At 35.9% G+C, this 10,492-nt stretch overlaps 1 pseudogene across 1 annotated transcript; it reads left to right on the forward strand.

Annotated features, from left to right (window-relative positions):
• The first annotated feature begins 4,758 nt into the window (after positions 1-4,758).
• Positions 4,759-9,798, forward strand: LOC143888512 (DNA replication licensing factor MCM3 homolog 1-like; annotated as a pseudogene). Its single transcript, XR_013254605.1, has 10 exons — positions 4,759-4,854; positions 6,876-6,941; positions 7,050-7,193; positions 7,893-7,944; positions 8,099-8,229; positions 8,352-8,590; positions 8,681-8,917; positions 9,005-9,155; positions 9,241-9,426; positions 9,589-9,798. The product of XR_013254605.1 is annotated as a DNA replication licensing factor MCM3 homolog 1-like (transcript).
• The last annotated feature ends 694 nt before the right edge of the window (positions 9,799-10,492 follow it).

Below are 10,492 nucleotides of genomic sequence, written 5' to 3' on the forward strand. Positions count from 1 at the left end.
TACATGGGGGAGAGAAACGCTTCAAAGGCCGTAATCCCTCCTCCCTCTTTCTTTTGAAATTTCTTCTCTGCTCATCTCTCAAAATTTCTATTCCCCTCTTCTCTTCTGTTCATTAGTAAGCCAGGCAACTGCTTCGTCTCCCTCTTGCCTTCAATCGACATGTGTTTAGGTCGGTGGCAATGGATCCCGCTAGAAATTTCGCCCTCTTTCTATTCTTACATTTCAAAGCTCCAGCTAGAAATTTGGCCCTCTTTCTATTCTTACCTTTCAAAGCTAGAAATTTCCCCCTCTTTCATTTCTTAGCTTTCAAAGAAAGATTCATAAAAGGCTTTTCCCCTGTTTCAAATTTTCTTTGGGATTTAATCTTTATCTCTCTGTGTTCGAATTTTCTTTGGGCTTTTATCTTTATCTCTTTCTCCATGGTTAGGGTTTTGATTCTCTTTAGCGTTTATCTTGAAAAAATAACAACGAGTCACACTGTGCTTCTGATCTCCTTTCTTCCCCTTTCTCTTATTCAATTTTAGGATTTTTCGATCTTTTTTTCCTCCTCTTTCTTCAATTTTGGGGTTTTTTTATCTGGGTATTTGTATTTTCTAAAGAATACATGGATACCTAAAGTGGCATTTTCATCTTCTCTGTGTGTAACTTGATTGAGAAATTAGACATGGTATTTTTCGTATCTTTGCCAATGAGAACACTCAGGCCTCAGCCCACACCAAAAATCAAACCGAGTTGCAACCCTACTTTCATACATATTGATCGTTGTTGTAGCTCTCTATCACATTCGGATTTTGGTTATTCCATACATGTCCGTGCAATGTGGAGCATTAGAAGAATATGAATAGTTTGAAATTAAAATGCCAACTCGGTAATTTATATCAAGCTTATTTTGCTCATAACATTCAACTGCAATATCTAAGATATAGCTGCTCCGTTAAGAGGGATCTGTAACTTCTAGAAGGTAATTTTTGTACCCCAACCCTCATTTAACTTCTAATTTTCTCAGTTATTTTCATTAGGGAAAAAAATTCCCAATGTCTCCTTTCTTGAAGGCATTCATCTTTATATATTTTTAGCGTTACAGTGTTAATCTCGGGCCTCTGTTTTGTTTAATCAAAATTATGTTTCCTGTTTGGTTTTCTATGGTTTGCAGATCAATAAAGGTTGAAAAATGGATTTAGATGAACTGTTATTTAGGGTATTAGAGTTTTATATCTCAAAGATAATCTTCTTCTGTTGGATCAATTTCACCCCATATCAGTAATCCATTGAATTGTTTTAGCTAGGCGAATATCTATGGCTTCCTATTGGGTTTTATAAAAGACTTTGATGGATATAGACTCCCCTTTTGAATGGCTTCTTTTATGTGTATCTTCAAGTAGCACACCAGGTCTTTTCTATTTATTGAAAGTTTTTTTTTTACAAATATTAATTGAAAGCTTTTGTGTGAATGGCTGCTTTTTGTGTGTAGCTTCAAGTAGCTCAATACGTCTCTTTTATTTGTAGATTTTTTTTTTGACAAATATTAATGGAAAGATTTTGAAAGGGCATTTTCTACATGCCTCTTTCTGTCTCTTTTCCTATACAAAATGTTAATATGTGTACTGTTCATTCTAATTCTGACTGATTTTTTATACCTGTCTTCTCCAACAAATTATAGGATGTTATTCCTTGCCATTGGTCTACAATTTTCAGGCACACTCATGGATTCAATTCTTCTAGGATCTTATTTTGTCTTCTCTCCAACCGAAGCTTAATTGTTCGATAACAATCAGCAAATGAAAAGATGAAAGGTGGGATCTGAGGATTAGCAGCTTAATTGTAACGGTTATGGGATAAATCAAATCATATTAGTAGGGAATAGGGATCAACATTTCATTGTGATTTTATTTCTACTCTGTAACTTTTTTTGTTGACCTGCTCTATTTTTTCCTTTTCTATACCAAATTGCAAAAAGAAATAGAACATTGTGGCAAATAATACGACAATGGAGGTATATTTTTAATCCATTTCCTTATGCTTATTTTTAGAAAATTAGTAATTTTCTTGATTTTCTATTTGCTAAAGAAATCTCGACGTCTGTCTGTATTTTTTCATATCTAATCAAAATATCAAAAAACATGAAATATCAGAAATATTTTTCTTTTCCAAGTAAATCTGAGTAAGCTAGACTACCAACTATTCTTCAACATGTATGGCCTCACCCTCTTGAACACGTATATGTATTTCTTGGGATTTGAAGCCCAATGTGGACAGTGTTCAACAGCTTCGCTGATGATAATGCATTTGTTTTGCTGTGGTTGTGAATCAAGTGTTTTGTGTGAGTAAAAGAGAGATCAGGGAGCTTCATTTGTTATTGGTTTTTTTTTTCCTTTTTTATACCTTGGATTTCTCACTTTCAGTTTGGGTCAGGTGTGGAAGAGTCAAAATGCCATTTTCATTTTTAATTTTTATTTCCTATTTTTTATTTTGGCTGCTTTGCTTCTATTCTATTTTTTACAACTGTTAAGTTGTGCATTCTTAACTTCTCAAAGAGTCAATTGCACATTTTATACATTTTTCAGGTTCGGATTTAGTGGTTTGTTCTTTTGTCATTAGGCTTGGGCATTATGTGTTATCTTTATGATGTTCCTACAAGATTTGTAGCAAAGTTTGGCCATTAATACCACATTATGAGAATCCATATGCTGCCACCTATACCACATTATATTTGTGATGTTCCTGCAAGATTTGTAGTAAAGGTTGGCCATTGATACCACATTATGCTAATCCATATGTTGCCATCTATTCAAATGGATGGGTTTATGCTCACACACACTTCTTTTGTATCTTCTTGAAACTCTGGCATAGATTTTATAATTTTCATAGGCATGTTATTGTTGGGAATACCCTTTTTTTTATGGTTAATGGGTGATTTTATTTGATGCACACCGGGTGTTTGATGGAATGCTTAAACAAGATATTGTTAGATGGGTTTTAGAATATTGTAGCATTATTTGTTAATGGGCGTTTAGCATAGGTGTTTTATTGGTTTTTGGAGTTGAATTCAATTTTATAACAGTCTACATCTTATTCATTTTGTTAGGTTCTTTCTATGTTGTCAACTTTACTTGCTTTATATGAATCATTTACTTTCCTTTGTCATGCCATCCGTGTGTTTTCCTTTCACTTCTTTATAAATGCTCTCTCACATATGTAATTCCAAAATGAAATAATATGTCTGAGCAGTTGTGACACCAACTGCTGAAGCAACTCTGGATAAAAATGAGAAGTAGACTAATTTTTGGTTGTATGTTCATCTTGGGTTTTTGGGTATTGGATGATATTCCCTCTCTCTCACACATGCTTCTTTTGTATCTTCTTGAAACTCTGGCATAGATTTTATAATTTTAATAGGCATGTTATTGTTGGGAATACCTTTTTTTAAATTTTTTTATGGTTAATGGTGATTTTATTTGATGCACACCGGGTGCTTGATGGAATGCTTAAACAAGATATTGTTACATGGGTTTTAGAATATTGTCGCATTATTTGTTAATGGGTGTTTGGCACAGGTGTTTTATTGGTTTTTGGAGTTGAATTCAATTTTATAACAGTCTACATCTTATTCATTTTGTTAGGTTATTTCTATTTCGTCACTGTACTTGCTTTTTATGAGTCATTTACTTTCCTTTGTCATGCCATCCGAGTATTTTCCTTTCACTTCTTTATAAATACTTTAGAAAAATCTTTAACTCCATCTTTTAAACTAAGTGTTTAATCATTTACTTTCCTCTGCCATGCTGTCTGAGTATAAGATGAATTGTTATATTGTTGAGGTCATTTACATTCTTTTATTGGAAAAAACTATTGAAATGCCTTTGATTTTAAAACCCCGATGAATTTGGAAGAGTATCTTACTATTAACAGAAAAACATAAAATGAGTATTTTTCTAATCAATTTCTTTTAGGATTTTGTTATTTCCTGGTCTTTTTCCATATTTCTTATCAAGGGTTGCACTTCTTTACAAATACTTTAGAAAATCTATATTCCCATTATTTACCTCATTTATTTTTGGAATCATTTACTTTTCTTTGTCGTGCCGTGCATCGCATAGCGGGTCTTTACTAGTCTACTACTATAAGCTGGGAGGAAAAGAGGAGATTTTTTTGATTTTTTTGAAAATTACATGAGAATTACACATCACCCTCAAACACATAAATACCTCTTATGCCCTAAACTTCCAACGCATCTAAGTGAGAATACCTCCTGTGTCCTTAAGTTGCCACGACATCTCTCTCTGCTCATGTGATCTTCTTCTCATATGCCCTAAAATTCCAACACCATCATCTTCGATCGATTCCGTCTCTTTCGGGATTCCGTCTCTTTCACCTCTCTCTCTCTCTCTCTCTCTCTCTCTCTCTCCTGCTCATCTCAAGAACTTAACCCATCTTGAAAGTTGAAACCCAAAACCCCTTCACTTGGAAAGTCGTAGGGTTTTTTGTTTCTATTTTTAGATCTCATCAACCTTTTCCCTCCTCTTCTTTCTGAAGTGAAACTATGCCACTGGTCATCGTCACTTCTATCTCTGTGGAAGCCCTACCATTTTGAGGTATTTATTTTTGTGCTTTTCTATTCGACTCTAAATCGAAAAAACCGAGATTTTGATCATTGTGATACCAAGATTTGAGGCCCTTTCTCCTCCTATCACCACTCACAAGTGGATGCTATGTAAACCATTTTTAATTTAGTTTACAAAAGGACCAGTTTTTGTGGCCATGTTCAAGCCCTTGGAGATTGCCTTTGCAGCCATGGGTATACTCTCCATCTTGGCAGGTACTCTGAACTCTCAGTTTCTTTTTTGGTTTGTTAAAGTATAAACACTACAAGAAAAAAGACATTCAGCGACGTTCTTTTAGCGACGTTCACAAAAAACGCCACTAATATTATATATATACCGATGTTTGTAAAACTACCGACGGTGAAGGATTGTTCCCGCGGGGAGTAACTTATCCCGCCCCAAACATGCGTAGTATTTCTTTACCGACGTTTAAGGAACGTCAATAAAAGTAATTATTTACCGATGTTTTATATGTTAAACGTCGGTAATTAATTGGATACATGCTTTCCTTTTTTTATGACGTTCACGACCGTCTCTGATTATTAGAATTACCGGCTTTTTTTCCCAAACGTCGGTGACGTGTTAAAAGATAAACTCGCGCCCTAGCTTTTCCCACCCCGCTCTTTCTAAAACGTTCTCTCCCTTGTCTCGGCAAGAAATCCTCTAGAAAAACCAATTTTCGCCCTTCTAAATCGAAACCCTTTCGTGCAAAAAAAAGCCTAATCTCCGTGGAGAAAAAACCATAATCTCCATCCTCTCCAAATCATCTTCATAGAATATATGGTCCTAACCCTTGATCTGAAACGGGTAGGGCATATCATATAGCAGCCACAAACAATAAGAGGAAAATTGACAATCATCTCAAAGTAGCTCTCCAGCTCTATCCAATCGCCTGTTAGGGTAAGTACGTTCTCTACATATTTTTTTTTCAACCTCTCCCTGTTTTTGGGCTTTTTTCATAGATCATTTACTTTCTGCTTATTGGGTTTCTGTGCATTTGTTTTCCCTATTCTTCTTTTTGAAACCCACATCGGCAATCATGTGAAAGGTGCGCTTCGGTTTATCCATTTTGTTAGCACATAACCCATGTAAATTTTTTTTTCATTGATTTTTATTTCCCAGTTTCTGGTATTTGTAGACTCCGGAGAGTTTGCGTTGAAGCCCTAAGAATTTGTATAAAGGATTTACTCCTTTTATCTTCCCATTTTTTCATATTTTATATTTATTTATGATTTGAGTTTGTGTGATAGCAGGAAGTGCATCTGGAGGTTCATGATTTCTTCCTATTTTATATTTCTCCTTGCCCTAGGGCTTTGCTTTTGTTTGATTTTTTTCCATCTAGGCTTTTATTTATTATTGTTATTGTTGTGTTGTTATTACATGCCTTGGAGTTCCAACAGTGAGTATTTTTTTAATTCCCCAAATTGTTGTCCAGATCTTGTGAAAGATCCATACTCAATCTGCCCTATTTTGTGTCCCATCAGGTGTTTTTTTCTTTGGTTAAGAAAGCTTTCAAATAGACCTGAAATTCATGCCATTCAATTGCCATGGAAGCTGTCAATGAAGACCACTTTTATTCAAGTTGTAAACACACCTAAACACCCGTTGAGTGTGTGCTCTTTGCCATGTTTCATCAGCCAATCAAATACTCTAATTAGTGAGCCCATGATTAAATAGTTGCTAGTCACATTTTGAATTTGTATTAATGTCAGTTTGTATGCCAAACAAGCTGTGAACCAAGGGCATTAATTCCATTCGCTTGGATACATTGATTTTGTAATCCAGGATATTGTAAAATCCTAGGTTTTACAAGCTAAAACCTGAATTTTATAAGCTAAAACCTAAATTTTATAAGTTAAAACCTAGATTTTATAAGCTGAAACCTAGATTTTACAATCCTGAAAATGGACATTCCAGGTTTTAGCTTATAAATTCCAGGTTTTAGCTTGTAAAATTCAGGATTTTACAATCCTAGATTACAAAATCCTTGTATCCATACGGCCAAAAAGGGTACAATTCTGGTGACTAATATCATATTGTGCCTACAAACTCCCTGCTTTTAATGCATCTTGCGCATCTCAATTGCTCATCACATTGCCCAGTTTTTCAGCGACATACATTTTTTTTTTTATCAATTGCCTGATACAGCACTATAAACTGTGAATTCTACTCTTTCACTGGCAAGTACTGTTTGAGTTTATCTTTATGATCTGGTTCTTCATATATGGGTATTTACTGGTTTTGAAGAACGTGAATTTTGATTTTCTTTTGCAGGTTATGCCATACAGCACCAGCCTTAAAACCCCACTTGCAAATTTTGAGGCTGGGTTGAACTATAAGGTAATGATGAAGATTTTCTTGATGTTCACTGCAACCCTCTATTAGAGCTCCCAATATTTTGTACCGAAGCATTTCCCCCTTTATCTCTAACCTTTTCAAATCTCATAGGATGTATCTGACCCTGCAATCATGGCGTCCTTTCCAATAGTTGGCGATCCACATAATGCAGCTCTAGTGGCCTGGACAACCACACCATGGACTCTTCCTAGTAACCTTGCTCTCTGTGTCAATGCAAATTTAGTCTATGTGAAGGTCAGTTAAGTTCAGTTGAGTCATTGCTATGGATAATGTGATTTGGCAAAAAGGCGAGTAGTATATTTATCCTTCTGAATTTTGATTTTTGTTTGACTGATTGATTTAAATAAACTTTGAAATTGATCACCAGTATGACCCTTTTCATTCTAAAAGTAAACAGAGGAGAGCTGACTTGAACCAAAGCTTGATGGCTAGACCCATAAACATCGGAGAAATATAAGAAATGTCACATTTGCCAAGTTGGAAACTGAATTGTTGTGGGCTTTGAACACATCGAATGGGTAGGATACAAATTCTGTTTCTGAACAGAACAGATCCATAACTCACGGATCAATTGCAGCAGGAAAAAAAAGGTGAAACTCCATAACTCTCCTTGTTTTCTATTCTGTTTAATTTGCTTTTTTGTTTTTATATTTTTTGGGATTTTATTGTTTTGTATGATGGGGTTTTTGTGGGTTCTGAGGCTTTTGATAGTTCATGTTGCAGTGAATTGAAAAGTTTGGCATAAATTGGGTTTTCTACATGCATAAATTGTATCATAGAATTCATCCTATATAGTGCTGAATCGTGTTTTAAAATCTTTTGAAATCTTAATTAAGGGCCACAATCTTCTGCTTGTTTCTGCTAGGTTCTCTGATAAGGGCGGTCCAGTGCACAAGGCTCTAGCAGGGCTTCTGTGATACGTGCATATAATTATGGTGTTTCTGGGTTTTGACTAATTGGTGCATCAACAATGGCATTCATACTTGTAAGCATAGACTCAATGTTTGAGTCTGTGTTGCAATTCTTATACACATCTATTGTTGATTTTGATAAAGCTTCAAAAGGTTTTAGTGAATGGCTTACCCTGAGTATCTTGCTTGTGTAGCTAATACGACATTCATTTTTTTTTACTTTTGAAGGCTCTCTCGTAAGGCCGAAGGTTGTAAAAAGTGTTCATTACTGCCCTACAACAGGATCCTTCACAACCCGTGAATATCGGGACATTACATCAAATATGGGTCTTCCCACAGGGTCTGTGTATCCTACAAGGGTAATGTTGGGTTTCTTTATGCCATAACATGATATGCAATTGTTAATGTTCTTATATGTTAAGCAACAACATGTATCTTTTTTCCAAGACAATAGTATCTCAACGATTGAATAACGGGCCAGGATGACAATGGCAACTTGTTGGTTACTGAATATGGATTGTGCAAGTACAAGGACCACCAAACACTATCCATGCAAGAAGTGCCTGAGAATTCCGCCCCGGGTTAGCTTCCAAGAACAGTGGATGTCATTGTAGAGGATGACCTTGTTGATTCTTGCAAACCTGGAGATCGTGTAGCCATTGTGGGGGTATATAAAGCTCTTCCGGGGAAAAGCAAGGGCAGTGTGAATGGAGTATTCAGGTTGCTTTATTTGAATTTTGTTGGTTCTTTTCATAGCCTCTTTATAGCAAAGTTAATTTTTCTTATTTAAATCGTGATTTTGTATCATAGGACTGTGCTTATAGCCAATAATGTCTCTCTGCTCAATAAAGAGGCAAATGCACCAATCTACACTGCTGAAGACATAAAGAACATCAGAAAAATAGCAGAGAGAGATGACACATTTGATTTGCTTGGCAATTCACTTGCACCATCTATTTATGGGCATTCATGGATAAAGAAAGCAGTGGTTCTATTGATGCTTGGTGGCATGGAAAAGAACTTAAAAAATGGGACCCATCTAAGAGGGTAAGAATTCTTTTCTCTCTTGTATCACAATGATCCCATCTTACCTGCTATTAAAATCTTTTACCGTTTAATTTCTCTTATCTCTAGGGACATAAATATGATGATGGTTGGGGACCCTTCAGTTGCCAAATCGCAACTCTTAAGAGCAATTATGAATATTGCCCCTTTGGCTATATCAACCACAGGTCGTGGTTCCTCACTGGTTTAACAGCTGCTGTTACCTCTGACCAAGAAACTGGTAATGCACCACTCCCTAATGGGTTCTGTAGGTTATTATTATCTTGCAATTTTTGTTGGGTTTCTCAGGGGACTTGTATGATCAGGTGAAAGGAGGCTAGAAGCCGGTGCAATGGTTCTTGCCGATCGAGGTGTTGTTTGTATCGATGAGTTTGACAAGATGAATGATATAGACCGTGTTGCCATACATGAAGTTTGCCAAAGCCAGTATTCACGCTTCACTAAACGCTAGATGCAGTGTAGTGGCTGCTGCAAATCCAATATATGGGACCGTAAGTTGTTATTTGTGTGTTTGAATTGGGCTCTCCTATAACCATTCATTTAACTCCAGCTTTGTCATATGACTATATAATATGATTATTACTTTGTTCTTCTCAGGAAGAGAATATAATATATTTAATAACCTAATTATATGTTGGCTATGACATATGCAGTATGATCGTTCACTGACTCCGACAAAGAATATCGGGCTACCGGATTCGTTGCTTTCTCGTTTTGATTTGTTGTAGTGAAGGAAATGGTTTGTTTGATGACTCTGGATGCCTTTTTTAATGTTGTTTGGATGCCAATATATATATGTACATGTTACTTTCTAATGGGTAAATGTTTTGGTTAATTTTACATGGAAATGATTTGTTTGATGACTTTGGATGCCTTATTTTTCTCTTGTTTAGATGCCAACAGATTCATGTTATTTTCTAATGGGTACAGGATTTATACAGGTTCTAAGTCCCCCAATTTGTTGCTTTGTTTATATATAAAAAAAAATAACTATTCACCGGCGGTCATAAAACCGTCGGTAAATCTAAAAACTATATGCCTCTATAACTTTTACCGACGGTTATAACCGTCGGTAAATGTCATAAATACCGACGGTACGAAATGCGCGTCGGCGGGAAAAGTCCACCCAATGCCATTTACCGCCATTTAGCGACGCTCAAGACCGCCGGTGTAAAATACATTTACCGACGGTTCCATCAACCGTCGGTGAATGTTTCTCCCGAGGCAAATTTTTCTGTCCCTTTACCGACGCTTTGAAACGTCGGTATAAATCCATACACCGACGGTTATTAAAAAAACGTCGGTAAAAGGGTTTAGTCACGGTGAAATTACCGACGCTACGACAAACCGTCGGTGTTACGTAAAGCGACGTTTTTACGGGTTTTTACCGACGGTCGTGAACGTCGCTGAATGTCCTTTTTCTTGTAGTGAAAAGATTAAAAACGCCTTTCTCCAATAGCTTAAGCTTTTGGAGTAACTGGTTGTTTCAATTTTTTATTTAATTTTTACTCCTCAAATTTATGTATTTTTTCTGTAAGCAATCTTCTCTTTAGTTTC

This window comes from Tasmannia lanceolata, unplaced genomic scaffold, assembly GCF_043159265.1.
Source record: "Tasmannia lanceolata isolate RefF3 unplaced genomic scaffold, GAP_Taslan_0.1 ptg000012l, whole genome shotgun sequence".
Taxonomy (NCBI): domain Eukaryota; kingdom Viridiplantae; phylum Streptophyta; class Magnoliopsida; order Canellales; family Winteraceae; genus Tasmannia; species Tasmannia lanceolata.